Genomic DNA, 22,982 nt, shown 5'->3' with positions numbered 1-22,982 from the left:
TTTAACTATGGACTCTGCCATTATGAGAAAATGTGTTGATGTTATCTGTGTAGCTGAGAAGGAAAATGCTAATCACTAGTGTATTTTCTCTAGCTGACAGAATGCAAAGAGACTATGAAAGCCAGCACCGACTTTTTGTTGTAGGATGTTTTTCTTTGCATGCAGCTGCTGGGCGTTTTGAAGGGGATTTGGGATCTGAGAGTCTGAGAGGGTAGAACGGTACATAGAGCTTGAGAGAAAGTGCATGTCTCCAGGGAGCTGGATGCAGTTCAGTGCATGTGAGTCACTTGTTGAGCAGCTGATCACACAAAAATGATCTAAAAGGAAGAAGTCCAGCTGCAGTTGTCTTATTTTTGCAGATTAAACTGCTGTGTCAACAATTAAACTATATATATATATATATAATTAAATTCCTCTTCCTTCCCAGCTACATGCAAGAACACATTCTGTCAGAATGAGCCAGGATCCACAGCGGAACTCTTTCCCTGCAATGTCCGCACAGGAGTGCGACCGGTTTGACTTTTTCCTGGGCACTGTCAGCACTCATCCAAACAACCACACAGTTATGCTGTGGACTCACAAAAGAAGGAATCACGACCAGACCAGCTCGAAACGCACGAGTGCAGAGCCGAAATGCAAATGTCCCTTCTTTCAAATCTAGAGGGCCAGCACAAAAACATTTCACTGACTTTCCCCTTCTAGCTGCAATACTTTCCTTTGCACCACACTCAAAAGGAAACACAAACACCTTTGCCTTAACCAAGCTTTTCAGCCTCTCGGATTCCTTTAATAAACTTGAAATTATCTGCGAAAAAGAGAACTCACAAAAGTGCCAGCTGAAAAAGATCTTGCTGCCTACAATTGCAAATGCGCCCATCAAACTAGGAGTGCACTCCCTGCTATCGGCATTTTTAATTGCTCTGGGTACTGTCCTTAGATTTCAGTTTCGCAGAGTCAGTAGACAATCTAAACAGCACCAGGAACTGCTTACACACTAAAGCTTTATTTTTTGCCTAATGTGATCCGGACAGAACTGAACCCTAGCAATGGCATTTAGCTTTGCTGCTATTCAGAGCATATATTCTACAGAACATTTGTGTTTTGAGCACAGTTTTTCCTCAGCTTTAGGAATACTCATATTGTTTATCATCTTCAGAGTCTAAATTGTTTATGAAGTCCTTGTTTAGCGAAATGTGGCAAGAGAGAAGCACTTTGCTGTTTTAATCGCCAATACGGATGGCGAGAGGACATGCAGGATGTGTTTTTGTCCTGGGATATTTTTCTGTGCAAAGCGTCTCTCCAAAACTTCTGCTCTCATGATGCTGTAATTTGTGAGGTGTTACTTTGAGCAGAGAAGTACCACTCACAGAGAACTGCAATGTGACTCCAATACCTCGAAGTGCTTAGCAGGAGGCAGAATGTTCTGTGTAAGACGTAAATTATGAGTTGCTTCCAGAAGACTAAAAGAGTGAAAAGTTATAAAAGGTGTAGAAAGAAGCCAAAAACACAGGGGTGGTGGACACAGCGTGTAGGCTGCAAGACAAGAAGGGGTTCCGAATTGACATTGGTAGTCATAAGTAGTCAGTTCAAGGAAAGCCACTTGTACTACCTATTCTTCCTGTGCTCTTTGAGAAGAATTACGCTTATTTTAAGCACCGAGACACAGAAAAAGCAATGAAAAGTGCAGTGGAGAAGAGTAGGAATAAAGTACAGTTGGTGAGCTTGATGCATCTTATGTGCCACAAGCAGAGGGTGCAACTCTGCACTTGGTTTTATTCTAGAGCTTTTTCATATGAGAGGAGTTTCTGAAAGTTGGCAAGAGAGCTGTGAGAATGGATAATATGAGAGCACTAAAAGGAAGGTACAGTGATGGATGCTGTTGCGCAATGTTTCAAAGGTTCTTGGATAAGGGGTACATTAAGATTGCCTCTTGTTTTGAAGTGTCCTTCTCGGTACACACCTTCTGGGTAATCTATGGACTGAGTGATCATAGACCCTGCAACACTGAGTTTAATAAAAATCTAATCTCTGAGTTGGGTGATGAAGTCCTGCAGCAGCACTTTCCTTCTTCAATCAGCAAGAGCAATCTCAGTTCACTCGGATTGAAAACAAGCTGTTGCTGGACTTTTGCAACTGGGTGCACTACACTCTGCACAGCCCGGGGCTCTGCAGCTTCATTCCTCGCTATATGTATAACCTGTCACATTTACGTTCTCCTGGAGGTGAAACCTCTTCCACTTCAAGCACAAAACAATGTGCTGGCAGCGAAACGTTCCAGCGTATTGTAGAAAGACACTCGAGCCATGTACTTAACACAGTTAAAAATACATCCTTCTGCCTCTTTTGCCATCTAATCTAAAGGGAAAGCTCCTCAGATATGTCTCTAGCAGAGAACTGTACCAGGACAACAAGGATGCTTGGAGCTTGCCCCTAAAACCTGTTGAAACTTATATTTGTATCACATTCAAGGGGAAGTCCTTACTCTTTTACAACCTACAAAGCAGCACCAGATCACTGCACTCTTTGCATGGGGCTTCTCAGATGAAATACCACTGTGCACATTTCAGCTTCACAAGGACTAAAGCTCCAGAGAGACATCTCACATGGAAAAAATGTGCCAGGAAAAAAACACGTCCTGTGGGTCCCCTAGTTGCCTAGATTGTTGTGTTGTGTTAAATATCTTGAACACAGGACAACTAATCCAGCAAGTGCTTCTCTCCTGCCACATTTCGCTGAGCAAAAGCTTCAGAAATAGTTTAGACTTTGTAGCTTAGAAAGATATGAGTGTTCCTAAAGCTGAGGGAAAACTGTACAAAACACAGAAGTTCTGTATAATATACACTCTGAAAAGTAGCAAAGCTGAATGCCATTGCTAGGCTTCAGTACTCTCCAGATCACATCAGGTAAAGAATGAAGCAGCAGAGAACTGGGCTTGTGAGTGCAGCTTTCCTGGCAGAGTTTTCAACGCTTTCCATTTAGATTCAGACAAAAAGAGAGGCAGAATACGGAGTACGTCGCTCTTAGAGGGAAAATGCATGATCCCAACGTGTTTTGGCAGAAGCAAAATCTAGGAGTGCTTCTCTGCTTGTAGAGTGAGTTCTTTGAGAAGTAGACAATTTGTCTCTGGGAAAATGAAAGCGCAACAGGGTACAAAAGGTGAAGGAAGCCACACAGCACTGGGCTGGATGTGCACAGCATACTGGGTGTAAGAAAAATGTGGCTGCCACTGGCTTTCCAGCTGAATGCACGGTGAAAAGTTGTAAGGTAGCAGGTGATCAAGACTTTAATATTCTGCTGCTTATTCCTTTTCCAGCACTCTGTGGAAACAATTGTGCTTGCCTTTAGGCTACAAGATAACAGAGAACACAATTGTAGATGCAGTGGAGAAGGGAAGGACATAGTGGTTGGGTGACTTTGATATGACTTATGTGGGGAAAGCAAAAAGTGCAGCCCTGAACTGGCTTTTGCTTCTGGAGTCTATTGCTATAAGGGCAGATGCCAAAAGTTGTCATCCGAGATGTGAGAGTGGAAAATTTAGATGGCATGCCACGTTAGGCATGAAGGTACAGAGAGGTAGTGTGCTGTGCACTGCTTCAAAGTTATTTGGAGAGCACATTCTTTAAGAATGTCTTATGTTCCACAAAACTCTGCAACAGTGAAAGTGTAAGAAGACGCTTGTCTCCACGTTTTGAAATTTTCAGCAACTGCTCTTTATTTTTCCAGTAGCAAGAGCACTGTCAGCCAACTTCAACAGTGAACAACCTTTCCCTAGACTTCTGCAATTCGATATGCTTTTCAAATAAGCCCAGTGTTCTGCTGGTTCTTTCTTCGTGTTATGTGATCCCGACAGAACTTGAAGCTCAGACATGGCATTCTGTTTTTTCACTTTACAGTGCATATACTACACACAACTACTGTCTGTTGGGCATGGCTTTTCCTCAGATTTTAGGTACACTCATATTAATTTGTCCATATAACTCTTGCTCAGCGAAATGTGGCAGAAGAAAAGCTGGATTAGTTGTTCTAAATGCAACGACACAATCAGAGTGACAAGTAGAGAACATGAAGGACATGTTTATTCCTTTCACATTTTCCAATGCTAGATGTATTTCCGGAGATTTTAGTCCTAGCAAGGCTGTAATATACGAGGTGGTACTTCAAGCTGAGAAAAACTGCAAAGCGCTCGGTGATCTGGTGGCATTTTTCAGTTGCAAAAAAAGAATACTGCCCCTTGACTGTGGTGCAGCTAGAAGATTCAGAGGGAAGCTCTGCACAATCTTAATGCCTAGGTGCAGTTCTCTGCACGAGATTTAGCAGAGAAGTTTTCCATTTGGATTCAGACAACAAGAAAGGCAGAATGATGCAGTAAGTAGTGTTTAGAAGGAAAATACACAGCTCAGGGGTGTTTTGGCAGAATAACTGCTTAGGAGCGCTTTGCTACCATCACAGTGTTCTGTATGTGAACCAGACAATGATTTGCCTGCGGGACAATAAAACCATGGCAGATTTCGAAAGGTAAAGAACAAAGCAAAAGAGCACCGTGTGAGCGCCATTGGTGTGAGCAGCATACTGGCTGCCAGACAATTTTGGCTACCACTGCTCTTCCAGCTGAATTCACAGTGGCTTTTATAAGGAGGCAGGTCAACTAGACCAACTTGTGCTACTACTACCTACTTCCCCTCCCAACTTATGTGGAAATAACTGCACTAACCTTCAGGCTTGGAGACCGAAACCAATCAATGGTAGATGGAAAAAGATTAGACAGAGTGCCCACATAAGTTTGATATGACTTACATGGGGCAAGAGGAAAGTGCAGCACTGCAATGGACTTTATTTCTATAGCCTTTATCTACAAGCTCATTTATGGATGTTTGCAACGAAAATGTGAGAGTGAAAAAAGGAACAGCAGTAGTATCTGGAAAATAAGATAGAGCACCACAGCCGGTATGCACAACTTAAATGCTCCTAAGAGAAGGCAGTACATCTTCTGTTCTGGCATTTCCATCTGAGTGATCTCTAGCCGCCCGGACTCAGCAACACGGAAAGTGTGTGGAAGTGATTGAGATGCAGATATCTGGTTTCACAAGGGAGAGCAGCAAATGACTTCTGTCCTGGCACATCTCTCATGCTGAACTGCAACTGGAAATGCTTCAGTGTAATGACGGAAACTGCCACTTTGAGAAAACATTTTGATGCATGAATACATGTTGATATGTAGTTGAGAAGGAAAATGTGAATCACTAGTGTGTTTTGTCAGTTTACAGACTGCCAAAGGGATTATGAAAGTGGCGTTTTGTTGTAGGACTTTTTCTTCGCAAGCAATTGCTCTACGTTTTGAAGGAGTTTGGGATCTGCAAGAGTGAGAGGCTGCATCGAGTTTGAGAGAAAGTGCATATCTCCAGGGAGGTGGATGCAGTTCAGTGCATGCAAGTTATATGTTGAGCAGCTGATCACACAGAAAACATTCTAAAAAGAAGCTGTGCTGCAATTGTCTTATTTTTGCAGCTTATAAACTGCTCAGACAAAAATGAATCGATTCCTCTTCCTTCCCTTGTATGTGCAGTCTCCAAGAACCGTGATCTGCAGCAGAGCTCTTCCCTGCACTGTCCCCACGCAAGCACAACCGGGCCAGGAAAGTGCATGGATTTTCCGGGGCACTGTCAGCGTACATCAAAACAACCACAGGGTGACGCTGTCGATTTACAAACGAAGGACACACAGAGCCATAGCTTGAAACCCCTCATTGTAGAGCCAAGCTGCAAAATGTCCCTTCTCTCAAATTTACAGCGCCAGCACAAAAACGTTTCCCTGATCTTCCCTTTCTAATTGCGTAGTCTTCTTTGCTTTCAAATCTTTGAAAGGCAGAGAGGTGACACCAAACAGTACTCTTGTTTTCACAGCCTCTCCTCTCAGTGTCCCAGAAGGAATTGGATGAACACTGTTCTTCTCTCTGAGTCATCTCGTTCAGCATGAGCAGCTTAGCACCAGGAGCTAAATGAGCTGAAGCTTTAGGCCACAAGAGTTGACCCAAGAGGGAACTTTTGGACCCCTGTTTTAGAATGGTCACCAGCTGGGACGTGTCCCAAGGAGGCTGTGCCACCTTCTCTGGAAGGCCCTGTGCCCTTCCTGCTACAGCTGTATCGGCAGCCCTGGGGGCTCCTTCTGCTGCCCTGAGCCTGCAGAGCAGGGCAGCGTTTGCTGATGGTTAGAGCTGTTCCTAAAGATCCTGTTAGGCTGTCTTAAACACTTGGGGTGAGGGATTCCTTCCAACCTGTTCCACTTTGGGTGGGCTGGGGGCAGCCCTAGGGCAGGTGTCAGTGTGTGCAATGGCCCTTTGTGACACAGAGCAGCATGGTCACCATGGGATGGAATGGGACAGGGTGTCAAAGGACCCTTTGTGACATGTGGTGACATAGGTGCTGGCAGTGGCATGGCCACGCCACAGTGCTTAGAGCATGTGATGCGACAGGACGCGCCAGAGTGGTGCTGTGAGGAGCCCCCACACAGCGCACTTGTTCGTATCTGACCCAGAGCTTTTCTGAGGTGTTATTCCTGCAGGTGACCTCATTGCAAGGCTGTGGGACTTGGTGGCCTGTGGCCTTCCCGGGGCTTCTCTTTTGCAGGTGCACTCGCAGCAGGTGCAGTCGCAGGACTTAGTGACCTGAATCGCTTACGAGGAGTCTCCCGTCCTTGTGGCAGGAGCCCTCAAGAGCAGAGTGAAGGACTTGCTGCCCTGCAGCCTTCCTGAGGCTTCTCTGTCGTGGGTATCTTCAAGGCACAACCGCACAACTTGTTGCCTCACAGCTTTCCTGAGGCATCTCTCTAGACGGTGCCCTCGAGGCCAGACTCTGGCATGGTGGGCAGATTTCTTGGCCTATTCAACCTTTTTAGAAGAAAAAGAAAGGCCCTCGAGTTTCCCCAGCACAACAGCCTGAAGAGCTGGAACAGTTCCAGCCAATGCATCATGGTGAGTTGCACAGCTGGGCCACAGGGCTAATGGCTGCTGCCGACTTGGACCCATCCCATCCCATCCCATCCCATCCCATCCCATCCCATCCCATCCCATCCCATCCCATCCCATCCCATCCCATCCCATCCCATCCACTGTGGACATGGCCAGGAACAAGATAGAAGAGGGGCTGGGCAGACACCCTACAGCAGCTGTGCTCCATCCCCTGGGGCATCCCGGGGCTGTCCCTGCCTGGGGAGCACAGGGCTGGGCTGTGTTCTCTGGCCTCTCTCACAGCCCCTCAGCTCTGGCTGCGCTCACTCTTTGCCAGATGCAGCTATGGACCAGACACAAGAGCAGGACCCTGCCCACGGCCACTTCCAGAGAACACTGAAGGTACCTGCAGCCATCCCCACCTGGGCTGGGCCTGCTGTCACTGCTCAGCCCAGCACAGCGCTTGGAACATTGCATGGAACTTGCCTCTCTTCCCTGTCCTTTGTTCTCCTGCAGAGGTTCCAAAGGTTTCTACATATTCAATGTAGGAAGACCAGCACCACAGCAAGAGAGAGCACAGCCGAGCCTGACTCCAGTCTGACCAAGCTCCAGGCAGAGCCAGATGTCAGCCCAGATTTACCTGAGTGCTCAGAGGACTCTGACACTGCAAGGAATGATGACAGGGCAAAGGCTGACATGGCAATGACAGAGGACATGGCCATGACAAACACCAACACTGGAGAGATTCAGGGCATCTCAAATACTGACACCGCTCCCACTCTGAGTCAGGAAGTCATGGTGGACTATTTCAAGGACCCATGTGTCTCTTCTCAGCTAAACATAAGCAGCCTGGGGCCAGGGCTTGAGGCCTCACAGGACTGCGTGCCCACTCACACCATGCTGACTGGGCCCCCTCAGTCTTGGAGGCCAGCACAGTGTGGCTGGGAGGGAAGCACTTCTTGGGGGAAGCTGGGGAGTTGCTCCCTTGGACAGTGCTCCAAGTCTTCCCCACCCCTTCCAGGTGACAGCCATGGTGAAAAGCATTCACCAGAGTCTCGTGTCCCATGCCACTGTGGGTGCCAGGCTGCGCACTGACATTTGGAGGCTGGCTGGAGAACACCCTGCTGACGTGGTGCTGACCCTCCTGTGCTGTGCCCCAACGTGTGACAGGTATGGGGCCCATGTGCCTTGAGAGCTCACAACTCACCAGCCTTTAGGGCCCATGGCCCTGTACAGCCTGTCCAATGGGGTCTGCCAGACAGGCACAGAGCTCCAGGACCCTCAGGCCCCTGTTTCCTGAGCCTGCTGCCATGCTCCTTCTTTGCCCCTCAGGGCACCAGGGCTCTGTCACCTGGGCCCCACATCTGTACAGGGCAAGGTACTGTGACTGAGACCCCCCTGACACAGAGCTCCAATCCCACAGAGCTGCTGCAAGGATGTGGAGAGCCATAGGTTTGTCGGGACCAACAGTGGAGAAGGTGCTGCCAACACTGCTCTGTGTGATGAAGGATTGGCCTCTGCACAGCATGTGCACCTCTGATGGAGAAAACAAAGACGTTTTTGCCCTGGCTGTGAGTTTCTGGAACTGGCCTCTGCAGGCTCCCCAGTCGTCTCTCCAGCAGCTCTCCATCTTCTCTGTGCCTCAGGCACTGGGCTGAAACCTGGGCTAGGGACAGGCTCAGGGGAGCAGGCCCGCTGCTCCCCTGCATCTCCCCTCAGGCCCTGCCCCATGGACACCTTGGCACTGAGAGCTGTCTGGGCTCCTTCTTTTTCAGGCAACTCTAGTGATATGGCTAATTGTGCCTCAGTGCCAGAAGGCAATGATCCTTTATTCCTCTTGCCTGTTTGTGGCTCTGCTCTTCCACGTTGTCATCACCACACAGCAGATGCCAGAGGAAGTTGACAACTTCTGGACAGTGTGCTGGGAGGAACATCGCCTTCCCAGCCAGCCCAACAGGTCCCAGTCCTCCTGTCCTTCCCATGCCCTTGTGGCCAGCACCAGTGCTCCCAGTGTGACCTGGACTTTGCTCTGCACACAGGTTTGTGGTGCAGGCCATGAAGGCTCTGCTCTTCTGTCTGCTCTATGACCCTGAGGTGATGGCCATGGAGCGCAAGCGTGGCTGGGACACGCTGCTCTGTGCTGACACCCAGCACTATGCCGTGGGTCTGCTGGCCAGGTGAGACCCCCATTTCCCCTCTGTCCCCGACATTTGTGCTCTGTGCCCAGGGTGCCCCAAACAGTCCCTGCGGTCATGGGCCAGAGGGCCTTGTCACCAAGGGACGGCCAAGCAGAATGGAAAATGCTGGGAGAAGAGGTGCCCAGAAGGAGCAGCCTCCCAAAATGCCCACATCACCTCCAGGGATGCTGGGCAAAGACTGAATCTCTGTGAGCCAATCCGAGAGAGGTTTGCCTGCCCACCTCAGTGTCTTGGTGCCTTTTCCCCCCGCCAGGGAAATGCGCCGTGCCTCCCTCTCCTTGTGTTCTGGGATTGCACGCCACCTGCTTGGGTGGCTCAGCAGGGAAGAGCCACACCGGGATCTGCCTTTCCTGGCATTTCTTGTGGAGGTGAGCCTGATGGCCAGTGCTGTCTCACTGAGCTGCCTCCCAGCTCTCTGTCCTTGTCACCACAGCTGCCTGGGACAGTGCCCACGCCCTGTGCTGCTGTCTGGGCCCAGCCCTGTGCGGTTCCGGGCTCCTGCCGGCCGGGTCCCCCGTGACTGCCCTGTGCCTTTCAGGTTCTGGAGTGCTTGGATTTGACTAAATGTGCTGACAGCATCCTAGAGATCATGTCAAGGCATGTGCAGAGCAAGTGCAGGGAGAGGTGTCACCTGGCACTCAGAGGCCTTATGGTACTCAGCAAGGATCCCTCGATGGTGAGAAGGGAACAGCGGCTGAAGCTCTGCTGGGGAAAGCAGCCCCTTGGGCTGGCTGGGCTTCAGGAGCTGAGGCAGATGCTCCCAGCTCTCCTGCCTCACTTCCCTGAATTCTTCAGGACAGCCTTTGGCCTCTGGGCCCTGTGGCAGCAGGGTGGGGTTGCAGTGCCAGGGCGATGTTGGTGGTGCTGTCGTTCGTGGCTTCACAGCACGGCCTTGTGTTCCACACAGGCCAGAAAAATGTGTAACCTGTCTCAAAGCCTTTTGGAGCTGCTGGGTGATGCAGATGAAGAGGTGGTTGGCATGACCCTCCACGTGTTCACAAACGTGCTCCAGGACAAAGACATCCTGATATCCAGCACCACCCCCCCAAAGCTGGCCCAGGAACTCCGGGCCTTCTTCAACAATGTAAGGCTCTGTGTCCTCAGTCACGGGCACTGGCTGCTTCCCAGAAACCTGGTGCCCTGTGGATTATTTGGGCCATTGTTCAGGGGGGCTGGAGTATTTGGTACTGAGGTTTTTTTCTTGACTCCAGGACAACAGCCATGTGCAGCTGCTCTCCCTTAACCTCTTCTGCAAGGTGATGGAATTGGTAGTAGACGAGGGAAAAAAGCCCCTTGAGTCAATTGTGTGCCAGAGCCTACTCCCAGTTTTATTGCACTGCCATGATGAAAATCAGCGTGTGGCAGAGGTGAGGACTCGTGGGCTGCTGGTGCATCCCTGGGAGGGGACTCGGCTGCTTCCTGCTCTGGCACCTCCCGGGCTACAGCCTCCTCCAGGCCTTGGCACAGGGACACGGGTCCTGTGCCCTGAACTGCACTGCCATGTCCACATCTCTGCTGCTCTCCAGGCCTCTCAGGAAATGCTGCATTGTGCAACTAAATTCCTGAAGAGGAGGAATCTGGAGCAGCTGCTGAAGAAGGAGCAGCTGTGGAAGTGGGCTGAGTGCCTGGTAAGGACGGCCTGGAAGCCCCAGGCTCAGGCTGGAGAAGCCCCTTGAGCGCGGTGCTCGCTGTGTGGGGCTGGCAGCTGTAGCCGTGCCCAGTGCTGCACCCAGGGGCCGCAGCACGGGCCCTTCTCCAGGCTCCAGTGGCCCCGAGCCGGGTGCCGACAGAGCCCCGGCCCAGCGGGGCCGCGGGGCGGGTTGGCACCGCGGCTCCCCGGGCAGCACCCGGCCCTCTGCCCCTGCAGAGCCCGGCGCCAGCGGCTGCCGGCCGCGCCTCAGGGCTGGGGGGGCAGGGGAGGCCGGGGACGGGCGCCTCAGGGCAGCGCCTGCCAAAAGGGCAGAGCCCGGCCCGACCCTTCCCTCCCTGCCACCGCTCTCCCCAGCTGGCAGAGGACAGGAGCCGAGCGGCCGAGCACCTGCAGAGCCCACAGGAGCCCCTACGAGAGGCGGCCATCAGGTTCACCGGTGAACCCGGGGTCCCACCCCGTCCCTCCCGCCACAGCTCGGCCCCAGCCCCGGCTGTCGCCCCAGCAGCGCCATCCGGGCCCGGCGCCGTGGAGCCCCGGCTGTCCTGGGGGCTGCTGCCGCCCTCTCTCAGCCGTGCCCTTGGGCGTCAGGATGCGGCGGGGTCCCGGGCTGAGCCCTGCCGAGCCAGGAGGGCGAGTGGCCACAGGGCTGGCAGCGCTGCTGGCAGGGAGCTGTGCCACTGGGGCAGTGACAGGCTCTGTGTTCCCAGGGCTCGCTGGGCGGAGCTTGAGGGGGCAGAAGGCAAGAGCTCCAGGTGCTCAGGGAGGGTGAATTGAGGGCAGCGTGCTGTCAGTGGGGGCTGGCGGGGGAAGCTGCAATCTCTGCCCTGGCTTCGCTCCCTGTGTGGACAAACAGTGGCATGGATGGACCACACGGAGGTTTCAGAGACGCTTGCAGGTGGATTCGTGGCCAGCACCTTGAAGCTGATCCCATTGGCCCCATGTCTCTTGTGGCCATGGCAAAGCTGGCTGGGATGGCCCTGGCAGGAAAGTCTCTTTGTATCCCCACAGATCTGGGCTCTGACCATGGCTCTGTTCCCCTCTCTTCCAGTCTTTCAAGCCCTCAGGAGAGATGACAGCCCTTCTCAGACAAACATACTACTTCAAGACATATTCAATGGAAGAGCTGCAGAACCATGATCATCTGGCTCAGAAGAGCCAGCATGCCTTTAAGACCTCCAGATGCCATGGAAGATGAGGCTACCTTGACACCAGCTGGAGCTCCATGTGCAGCTGAGCCTGTTGAAGTTTGCGTGGCTTCATCCCTCTCCTTGCTTGTAGATAGCTCTCTCCCTCCAGCCTTCAGACACTGACCATCCTCTCTTCCCTCCACTATTCCTCCCTTTTGATTGTTCCCTCCCTCCAACCCTCACATTGTTCCCATGCTTTTTTTCTCTTCCACCTCATTCTTCCTTTTGACTGCTCCCTTCCTCCAGTCCTGAGACTGTGCCCATCCTTTTTTTCCCCTCCAGCTCATTCCTTTGTTTTGCCTTCCATCAATAAAGTTTGGCTTCTTCACTTTGCCTGCATCTCTGTGGAGCTCAAGCAGTGCAGATCCGGAGCCCTGGGACACACAGACCCCTCCTGCCATTCTCTTCCGCATTGTATTTTGTGCAGAGACACAGAGGAACGAGGGCAAATCAAGCTGGAAAGGTCTCTGTGCTGAAGGTCCAGTTCCACAACACTGTAGAGTTAAAGGTCTTGCTGAGCACCCTGAAGCCCCTGGGTTTTAGAAGAGCCACTCCACCTGAGTATTCTCTGAACCCAGCTGGGAGGGATTCCATGGCAAGCATCCACAGAGGGCAAAGGAGCTTGGAATGCTGGAAGGTTTCAAGAACAGTTTCCTGAAAGCACAGCAATGCTCCATCCCTGCCCAGGTCAGGAAGAGGGCAGAACCAGAGACCATCAGGGCTTCACAGGGAGCGTTGGGTGTGCCAAAGGACAAATGAAGCATTAGCACAGTGCCCGAGACTCGGACGTGTGACCGTGCCAGTGTCCAGAGTGCTGTCAGGCAGTGCTGGGAACCTGAGTGTGGTTCTGGTCCCCACAAATGAGGAAACACAGCCCCTGCCCCAGACCCAGTCAGAAAGCCAAGCAAGTGAGACCACAGGGAGGGCACCATTCCAGTCTCTCTTGGGCATGGCTGCAAAACAGGCCCTGCTTCTTCTTCCTCCACCTGTGATTGGGGTGTGCTGATGGCAGAGCCAGCCAGGTTGTGCTCTGTGTGCCAAAGCCTGTTGAGAGCGGGCAGGAAAAGTGCTCCCTGCACAGCACAGAGTCCTGGAAGGTGCTGGCAAGAGCATCCTGTAGGATCAGGGCTCTAGTCTCTGGCTGGGAACAGCCTGGTTTTGCTGCTGTGACTGCCGGCAGGAGTTGAGGCAGGTGAAGAGGCAGAGGGCAGCTTGTGTTTGCAGAGGGCCTGGGGCTGCACATCTGAACCTCCACCTGGAAACACACTTGGGGGAAAACAAGCTAGAGCTGGAGTGCCTGTTCTGAAAGGCCCAGAAGTAATTCAGCCTTGCCAGGGCTTCTGAAGAGTGAGTTGGTGTTCCCAGGGAAAGCTACACATTTGGGGAAATGCCTTTAGAGGAAAGGGGCTTGCTTCTTAAGGAAAGTGCTTCCCAAGGAGATCCCAGTGAGGTGGGTGCAAATGTCCCCCTTTGGCTGGCTGTGATCCTTTCTTTCAGTCCTTGAGGCCTGCTGCCCTTGGCTGAGCTGGGTTGGGCTAATGGCATAGAGGGAGCTCCTGGCAATCAAGAAAAGCTTCAAAAAGATATTTCTGCTGAGGAGCAGCTCCTCTCCCAGCCCATTAGGGCTGAGGGCACTGCCTGCAGGCACTGAGGGGACAGGAGCCAGGCAGACAGGCTAAAGGCAATCAGGATTGCGAAGACATTGAGCCAAGTCTTCACTCGGTGAAACATCTTCACAGCCCTGGACATAGTGAGTCTATGGGTACAGGGCAATGTGCCCTGTGCTCCTGGAGGGATCTCCTGGAGCCAGCACAGCCCACAGCCTGGGGGATGTGTCAGGAGGACTCTCCCAGTTTCTCTGAGGCAGAGGAGGAGGATGATGATGTGCTGCAGAGTGGGGCTGCCCTGGGCACTGTCAGAGGGACAGGGCAGGACAGCTTCTGCTGCCAGGGATGGCTGCAGGAGCTGAAGCTGGGGCTGCAGCCAGGGCTGCCCAGGGCTGTCCTGCAGAGCAGCTCCCGCAGCCCTAAGGGCTCTTGGCCAGCCCAGGGGATGTGCCACATGCCAGGGACAGCTCTCAGCTTGCCTGGGAGCTCCCTATGGACTGTGGGGAGAAGTTGGAGGGGGGAAGGAGCCACCCCCATCAGGGCAGATTCCTCCTGCTCTGGAGATAGTGCGGCATAGCCAGGGCTGCTCTCAGCTTTCTCCTCAAGGCAAGGGAAAGGGGCTGGCAGGTGTGTCTGTGTCACTGAGGTACCTGCACTGTCCCACTGGGGATCAGCAAATCTTCCTCAGACCGCGCCTCCTCAGCCTCCTCTGCCTACAGACAGCAGCCGCTGCAACTTGGCTTGCAGCATCTCAGTTTCTCTGAGCTGCCCTTAAGGCCATGCTGCCACGGAGATGCCCCATGGCAGTGCACTTTGCGGGGTGGGGTCTGCAGGACAGAGCTGAGCCCCCAGGGCTAGGCTGAGCTCTGGGAGCACTGGCAAGGACAAGCCTTGATTAGAGAAACAGCTTCCAGTAAGCAAAATTTCAGGCAGTAGAGAGCTAGAGCAACCCCGCTCTCTGTCCATCTGATCACAGAAAAGGAAGAGTTTGTAATAATTGATAAAAGATTCATGTTAATTATAAAAGCATTGGGGTTTGTATAAAGCAGAATACTTAGATCTGAAATGAAGCATGGACATTAGATAGAGAAAAATATGTATTATTAAATCATTCTGTTTAAATCCCCTGTTATGAATATTGTGGTTTTTAGTAAACTGTATTTGATACCAGTTTGTAAAATGGGGGTTTCCCACGGCCTGAAAGATATTGCAAAATTAGATGTCCTGCCTTTGTATGATCTAATTGCAGCCTGAAAGATTTTGCAATACCTGATTTCCTGCCTTGGTGTAATCATTCCCAACCTATCTGTTAAGACCAGACCCCCCACGTCTACTGTTCCTTATCTACCAAGACCACATGGCTGCTTGACTGTCCTAGTTTGAAAGACAGGTGTTTGCTAAGGAAAGCAGAAGCTTCCCTTTGGACTGAAAAAAAAATGTGATCCTTCCTTCCTTCCTTCCTTCCTTCCTTCCTTCCTTCCTTCCTTCCTTCCTTCCCTCCGATTATTATAATTTTGGAATGAAGAGAGCTCTCAGGCAAAGATATGGGGGTAGGAATAACAGTTCTTTACTAGTATATCTAACAAGACAAACAAGAACAACAACAGCTATGAAATTACCCACAAACAGAACAGTAACTCAGTCCCAGTGTTTTTTGGCTGCAGGCACCTTTTCCCTGAGCTGCAGTTCCCGGTGCTGGGGGCGGGCAGGTCCCACAGAGCTGTAGGAGGGCTGGGGGTGATGGCAGTGCTGTCCCAGGGGGAGAGAGAGCTGGAGAGAGCCCTCCACTCATGGTGTCGGTGCCGATACTCAGCAGAGTGCTGGATGGTGGTAGTTCACAGCAAGAAGACAGCAGGGAAGGATCTGACAGCAGTGAGGATGGTCCCCGACGCTGGTCCCTTCTCCTCCCAACTCCACGGGGGGGAAATGAGGCGCGATCCCGCCTTCTGCTTCCTCTTCTGGCTGTTTGAATCTCGTGGGGTTTCCCTCTTCTCTCTCTCTCCTCCCCCCACCCTTGTCACCAGGGCCCAGTCAACAGGTATCTTAGCATGACAATGGGGAAAATTCCACAGAGGGAGAAGGGAGAGAACCAACCCCCAACATTATCCACCCCAAATTTTCCCCTACCATCATGCTACATCAAATTAAAATCTTCAAATTATAGACATCCATACAGTTACAGATACAGGCACAGTATCATAGGTAGTTCACCCTAAAACAAGGTCTCCTTGGGGTATGCATCGAGTCTCTCCATCCCTTTGCATGATCCACCAGGTACATCCTGGCCCTTGAGCAAAAACCACCCCCAGAATTGGATTGTCCTTGCTGGAGGCAGGGTTCACCCAAACAGTTTTTCCTAGCATACCTCTCATATGCACCACTGGAACCTTATCTCCATCTGGTGTTCTCAAGGGCTCAGACTGGGCAGGGCCTGCTCGATTAGCGGAACCTCGGGTGTTCACTAACCACGTGGCCTTTGGTAGATTAATCTCCCAGTTCTTGAAAGTCCCCCCACCCAGTGCCTTCAAGGTGGTTTTAAGCAGCCCATTGTACCGTTCCACTTTCCCAGCCGCTGGTGCGTGATAAGGAATGTGGTACACCCACTCGATGCCGTGTTCTCTGGCCCAGGTGTTTATGAGGCTGTTCTTGAAATGAGTCCCATTGTCTGACTCAATTCTCTCAGGGGTACCATGTCTCCAAAGGACTTGTTTTTCCAGGCCCAGGATGGTGTTGCGGGCAGTGGCATGAGGCAGAGGGTAGGTCTCCAACCATCCAGTGGTGGCTTCCACCATGGTCAGCACATAGTGCTTGCCTTGGCATGTCTGAGGCAGTGTGATGTAGTCAATCTGCCAGGCCTCCCCATACTTATATTTGGACCACCGCCCCCCATACCAGAGGGGCTTCACTCACTTGGCTCGCCTGATGGCAGCACACGTCTCACAGTCATGGATAACCTGGGAAATGCTGTCCATGGTGAGATCCACCCCTCGGTCTCATGTCCACTTATAGGTGGCATCTCTGCCTTGGTGACCTGAGGCATCGTAGGCCCATCGAGCCAGGAACAATTCTCCCTTGTGTTGCCAGTCTAAGTCTATCTGTGACACCTCTATCCTTGCAGCCTGATCTACTTGCTCATTGTGCCGGTGCTCCTCATTAGCCCGACTCTTGGGGACATGGGCATCTACATGACGGACCTTTACGGGTAGCTTCTCTACCCGACTGGCAATGTCTTTCCACTCATCAGCAGCCCAGATTGGTTTTCCCCTACACTGCCAGTTAGCTTTTTTCCATCTTTACAGCAAACCCCACAGAGCATTGGCTACCATCCATGAATCAGTGTAAAGGTAAAGCTTTGGCCACTTCTCTCTTTCAGCAATGTCCAGGGCCAGCTGAACGGCTTTGAGTTCAGCAAGTTGACTTGATCCACCTTCTCCTTCAGTAGCTTGTGCAACCTGTCGTGTGGGGCTCCATACGGCTGCTTTCCATTTCCGGTTCATCCCCACGATGCGACAGGAACCGTCAGTGAAAAGAGCGTAGTGAGTTTCTTCTGCTGGCAGTTGGTTGTATGGCGGGGCTTCATCAGCCCGGGTCACTTGTTCTTGCTCCTCTTCATCGGCAAGACCAAAATTTTCACCTTCTGGCCAGTTTGTAATTATTTCCAAAATCCCAGGGCGATTTGGGTTTCCGATACGGGCGCGCTGTGTGATGAGGGCAATCCACTTGCTCCATGTGGCATCGGTGGCGTGGTGGGTAGAGGGGACCTTCCCTTTAAACATCCACCCCAGCACTGGTAGTCGGGGTGCCAGGAGGAGCTGTGCTTCTGTGCCAATCACCTCTGAGGCAGCTTGAACTCCTTCATAAGCAGCCAAGATTTCCTTCTGTTGGGGTGTAGTTGGCTTCAGACCCTCTGTAACTTCAACTCCAGAATCCCAGAGGTCGGCCTCGGGTCTCACCAGGTACCTTGTGCCAAAGGCTCCAGGACAAGCCCTTGTTCCTGGCTGCAGAGTAGAGCACATTCATCACCTCTGGTCCCATCCTGACTGGGCCGAGGGCTACCGCATGAGCGATCTCCTGCTTGATCTGGGAAAAGGCTTGCTGCTGCTCAGGGCCCCAGTGGAATTCGTTCTTCTTCCAGGTGATCAGGTAGAGAGGGCTCACGATCTGGCTGTACTCAGGAATGTGCATTCTCCAAAAGCCTATGGCACCTAGGAAAGCTTGTGTTTCCTTCTTGTTGGTTGGTGGAGACATCGCGGTGATCTTATTGATGACCTCAGTGGGGATTTGGCGCCGCCCGTCTTGCCACTTTACTCCCAGGAACTGGATCTCTTGGGCAGGACCTTTGACTTTGCTCCTCTTGATGGCAAAACCGGCTCCCAGCAGAATCTGGATGATCTTTTCTCCTTTCTCAAATACTTCCATTGCCGTGTTCCTCCACACAATGATGTCATCAGTGTATTGCAGATGTTCTGGAGCTTCACCCTTTTCCAGTGCAGCCTGGATCAGTCCATGGCAGATGGTGGGGCTGTGTTTCCACCCCTGGGGCAGTCGGTTCCAGGTGTACTGCACGCCCCTCCAGGTGAAAGCAAACTGAGGCCTGCACTCTGCTGCCAGAGGAATAGAGAAAAATGCATTGGCAATGTCAATGGTGGTGTACCACTTTGCTGCCTTGGACTCCAGCTCGTACTGGAGTTCCAGCATGTCCGGCACGGCAGCGCTCAGCGGTGGAGTCACTTCATTCAATGCACGATAGTCCACAGTCAATCTCCATTCTCCATCAGACTTGCGCACAGGCCAGATGGGGCTGCTGAAGGGTGAGTGGGTTTTGCTGACCACCCCTTGGCCCTCCAGCTCACGGATCATCTTGTGGATGGGGATCACAGCATCTCGATTTGTCCTGTACTGCCGGTGGTGCACTGTCGAGGTGGCAATTGGTACTTGTTGCTCCTTCACCTTCAGGAGCCCCACTGCAGATGGGTTCTCTGACAGTCCAAGCAAGGTGTTCAATTGCTTAATGTTTTCTGCCTCTACAGCAGCTATTCCAAAAGCCCACCTGAGTCCCTTTGGGTCTTTGTAATAGCCATTCCTCAGGAAGTCTATGCCTAGAATACACGGTGCCTCTGGGCCAGTCACAATTGGATGCTTCTGCCACTCTTTCCCAGTCAGGCTCACCTCAGCCTCCAGCAAAGTCAATTCCTGTGATCCCCCTGTCACCCCAGCAATAGAAACAGGCTCCTCCCCCACATGTTCTGATGGTATTAGGGTGCACTGTGAACCAGTGTCAACTAATGCCCTATGTTTTTGTGGCTCTGATGTGCCAGGCCATCGGATCCACACCGTCCAAAAGACCCGGTTTTCCCGTGCCTCTCCCTGGTAGAGGCAGGGGCCCCCTAGCACTGGTTATTATTTCCTTCCTGGGCATACATGTTGGAGGTTCCCTCAAGGGGATCTGACAAATCATCCTCCCTTTTGTAATACCCTGCATCTTGGTTATGGGAAGTTGAGGCTACCTTCACTTTAGTGGAGCTCCTTTGGTTAGTGTTTCCCTCCTTGAGTTGATGCACCCGTGCTGCCAGGGCAGAAGTGGGTTTCCCATCCCACCTCCTCATGTCTTCCCCATGGTCACGCAGAAAGAACCACAGGTCAGCTCGTGGGGTGTATCCTCTCTCCTTAGCTGGGGGACGTTGGGCTCTAACTCTGGCATCTGTGACTCGCACTGGTGCTGCATTGACCTTCCTCATCTCCTCCCTCACCCCTCTTATCTCCTCCTTGAACTCCTCTCTGAGTTCCCTAATCACAGCAGAGACCTGAGCCTGCATTGGGCCATTCATTATACTCTCAAAATTTCTGAGCCTATTGGCAACAGAACCCACTGTCTCGTGGTTGGTGTCAGCATTAATGGCTGCAATGAATGTGGTGTATTGAGATGGCCCCAGGTGTGCCAGATTCCACAACATCTGCCCTGTGCACCTGACCTTGTCGGGGTCATTGTCATGTTGTCCACCCCTCCCAAAGAGTATCTCCAGTACTGCCACTTCTCTCAGCTGTTGGATCCCCTCCTCAGCGGTTTTCCAGCGCATTCTATGGTGGTGCTCCTGCATTCTCTCTCTATGGACAAACCTCTCTCTTACACTCATTAAAAGCCGCTCCCAGAGGGAAAGGGGGCCTCGTTCCCTTTTGAATACGTGATCAACACCTGAGTCCTGGGTCAGGGGTCCCAAATTCCTTGCCTCAGTACCATCCAGCTGCACACCTGTGCCCATAAGGTCCCAGACCCGCAGTAACCATGTTGTAAAAGCCTCATGGCCCCTTCATACAACATCTTTACGCAGATTACAGAGACTCTCGTATGACAGGGACTCCGTGACGATCTCAATCTCTGGCTCCCCTGCTGGTTGTGAGGGCCCTGCTTTCTGATCCTTATTATCCAGGTGCTTTGTTTTGACCTTAGACTTTCTAGTTTCCAAGGGGGCAACTGCTGCTGGCTGTGAGTGCCCTTGCAGTTCAGCTGGAACCTGGAGAGATGTAACATCTGTGGGTTCCACTGCTGCACCATCAGGTTCTCCCTCTTTAAGGCAGGGGGAGAGTTTCTCAAGAGCTGGGGTAAGGTACTCCTTCAGCATTTGGCCCATCTCCTTCACTAGAAGCCCCACCCACTCTGGATGGTTCCTTTCTGAGGTGAGCTCTGGGGCAGAATCAGGCTCAGGGGCAACATCCTTAACCTCTGGGGCAGAATCCTTAGTCTCTGGGCAGGGGCAGGGTCAGGGTCAGGCTCTGGGGCAGAATCCTTAGTCTCTGGGGCAGGGGCAGGGGCAGGGTCAGGGTCAGGCTCTGGGGCAGAATCCCTATTTCTTGGGGGACGTATCAGGGTTGTCATCCAAGTCAATCTCCCCTCATCTCGGAATGTTAAATAGAACAGGTTTACAAGGCCTATTAGCAATGTCAGCCACTGTATGATATCATTACTGCTTAGAAGAGATTTGAACCCCTCAAAAGCTGGTGGAGCAGACCCAAAAAACTGTGTAAGGGGTTGGGACAAAATTTTTCCTGGTGTCATATCCTCACAGTATGTGCCATTATTAATGTAACCCCAAAAACATACAGTTAGAGTGTGATAGCCCTGAATCCATGTACCCACCTTCCAGAGGAAGTTAAAAATCCATGAATTTCTCACGTTATCAGCCCACAAAATGAACTGGATAATAGTTACAGCAGCCTGAGTTATAGGACCCATGTTCAAGTAAGGGATTGCAAATGGGAGAGATAAAGCTGTGGCCACATGGAGCCCAAACCACGGTAAGCTGGACAACATGATGCCACCTAACACAAAACTGAGGTAACTCAAGAACTGTTATTCCTTTTTCACCCTTTTCTCTCAATGCCCTCGGGCCCCATGTTGGGTGGCCAAAATCTGTCCTGGTTTGAAAGACAGGTGTTTGCTAAGGAAAGCAGAAGCTTTCCTTTGGACTGAAAAAAAATGTGATCCTTCCTTCCTTTCCTCCGATTATTATAATTTTGGAATTAAGAGAGCTCTCAGGCAAAGATATGGGGGTAGGAATAACAGTTCTTTACTAGTATATCTAACAAGACAAACAAGAACAACAACAGCTATGAAATTACCCACAAACAGAACAGTAACTCAGTCCCAGTGTTTTTTGGCTGCAGGCACCTTTTCCCTGAGCTGCAGTTCCCGGTGCTGGGGGCGGGCAGGTCCCACAGAGCTGTAGGAGGGCTGGGGGTGATGGCAGTGCTGTCCCAGGGGGAGAGAGAGCTGGAGAGAGCCCTCCACTCATGGTGTCGGTGCTGATACTCAGCAGAGTGCTGGATGGTGGTAGTTCACAGCAAGAAGACAGCAGGGAAGGATCTGACAGCAGTGAGGATGGTCCCCGACGCTGGTCCCTTCTCCTCCCAACTCCGCGGGGGGGAAATGGGGTGAGGCCCAGCCTTCTGCTTCCTCTTCTGGCTGTTTGAATCTCGTGGGGTTTCCCTCTTCTCTCTCTCTCCTCTCCCCCCCCCCTTGTCACCAGGGCCCAGTCAACAGGTATCTTAGCATGACAATGGGGAAAATTCCACAGAGGGAAAAGGGAGAGAACCAACCCCCAACATTGACAAACTGTCCAGAGACTACAAGGAAAACCATCCTATAAAAAGGAGCTGCAAACCAAGGTTCGATGGAGCGTGTAGTGGGCAGTGACCCCTCATGTTCGCCAGCGCTGCTTGCTGCATCTATATCAAATAAAGCAATCAAATTTTGCTAAATATCACGACTTTGTTTCTCATTTATAACAAGTTTAAGGAAAATTATTTTGGAATTGGAGTTTTCAAAAAGGCCACTTTATTTTTCAAGTATGCTTTAAGTGCAATCACCCTGAAAGAAAGGCAGGTGATATGAGCAAAAGGAACCTGTGTGGGACCAGCAGGTCTGACTTCACTGGGGTACAGGGAGCACTTTTTTCCCTCTGGCACCCCAGTGTTCAGAATGAGAGCAATGCTGAAGATCAGGCAGTAACTCAGCAGCATCAGATACCCATAGTCAATAAGTACAGCAAAAGTCTCCCACAGGAAGACACGTATTTTGAGGGGATTCCAAATAAAATAGCTTAGGATTGAGCCAAAGAACTTGGTCTCAACTTGTGAATGTTTTCATTTGACAGCCCACTATGCCCAGAAGACATGTCCGATGACAGCTCCATCAGCCACTTCCTCCTGCTGGCATTGGCAGACACGCAGCAGCTGCAGTTCCTGCACTTCTGCCTGGGCATCTCCCTGGCTTCCCTCCTGGGCAACGGCCTCCTCATCAGTGCCGTAGCCTGTGGCCACCACCTGCACACCCCCACATTCTTCTTCCTGCTCAACCTGGCCCTCAGCGACCTGGGCTCCATCTGCACCACTGTCCCCAAAGCCATGTGCACAATTCCCTCTGGGACACCAGGACCATCTCCTGCTCAGGATGTGCTGCATTCCTCTTTTTCTTTCTTGTTTTCATGTCAGCAGAGTTTTCCCTCCTGACCATCATGTGCTACTACCGCTACGCATCCATCTGCAAACCCCTGCACTACAAGACCCTCCTGGGCAGCAGAGCTTGTGCCCACATGGCAGCAGCTGCCTGGGTCAGTGGCCTTCTCCATGCCCTGCTGCACACTGTGCCAGGGCAATGTCCTGGGTCAGTTCTTCTGTGAAATCTCCCAGATCCTCAAACTCTTCTGCTCCAAATTCTACCTCAGGGAAGTTTGGCTTCTTGTGATTATTGGCAGTTTATCACTGTGTTGTTTTGTGGTCACTGTTTTCTCCTGTGTGCAGATCTTCAGGGTCTTGCTGAGCATCCCCTCTGAGCAGGGACAGCACAAATCCGTTTCCACCTGTCTCCCTGTCATGATCCGGCAATACAGGCAGGGGTGA

General features: G+C 51.7%; 1 pseudogene; it reads left to right on the top strand.

The window, feature by feature from the left end:
- The first annotated feature begins 22,256 nt into the window (after window positions 1-22,256).
- LOC134053413 (olfactory receptor 14J1-like) lies at window positions 22,257-22,982 on the top strand (annotated as a pseudogene).

Source organism: Cinclus cinclus, chromosome 24 (genome assembly GCF_963662255.1).
Source record: "Cinclus cinclus chromosome 24, bCinCin1.1, whole genome shotgun sequence".
NCBI lineage: Eukaryota > Metazoa > Chordata > Aves > Passeriformes > Cinclidae > Cinclus > Cinclus cinclus.
Note: the sequence above shows the minus strand (reverse complement) of the source record. Positions and strands in the feature narration are given on the sequence as shown.